This window comes from Tupaia chinensis, unplaced genomic scaffold (assembly GCF_000334495.1).
Source record: "Tupaia chinensis unplaced genomic scaffold, TupChi_1.0 Scaffold000634_1, whole genome shotgun sequence".
In the NCBI taxonomy this organism is placed as follows: domain Eukaryota; kingdom Metazoa; phylum Chordata; class Mammalia; order Scandentia; family Tupaiidae; genus Tupaia; species Tupaia belangeri.
Window position 1 is genome coordinate 1,551,294 of NW_006160154.1, and position 313 is coordinate 1,551,606.

Genomic DNA, 313 nt, shown 5'->3' on the forward strand with positions numbered 1-313 from the left:
TAAGAGAGTTCCCCTTTCACCACCCCCTGCCACCAGTACTTATCACTTCTTGTTTTTCTAATCATAGTCATTCTGACTGGGGCTAGGTGGTATATATTAAGTGGGCACATACAATACCTCTTCTTTATAGCCTGGCTTACTTCACTCAGCAGTAAATCTTCCATATTCATCCACTTCCTGTCAAAAGCCAGGGTTTTTTTTTTTAATGGCTGAATAGTATTCCATTGAGTACATGTGCCACAGTTTTTCTATACATTCATCTGTTCATGGGCATTTGGGTTGTTTCCATGACTTAGCAATTGTGAATAGTGCC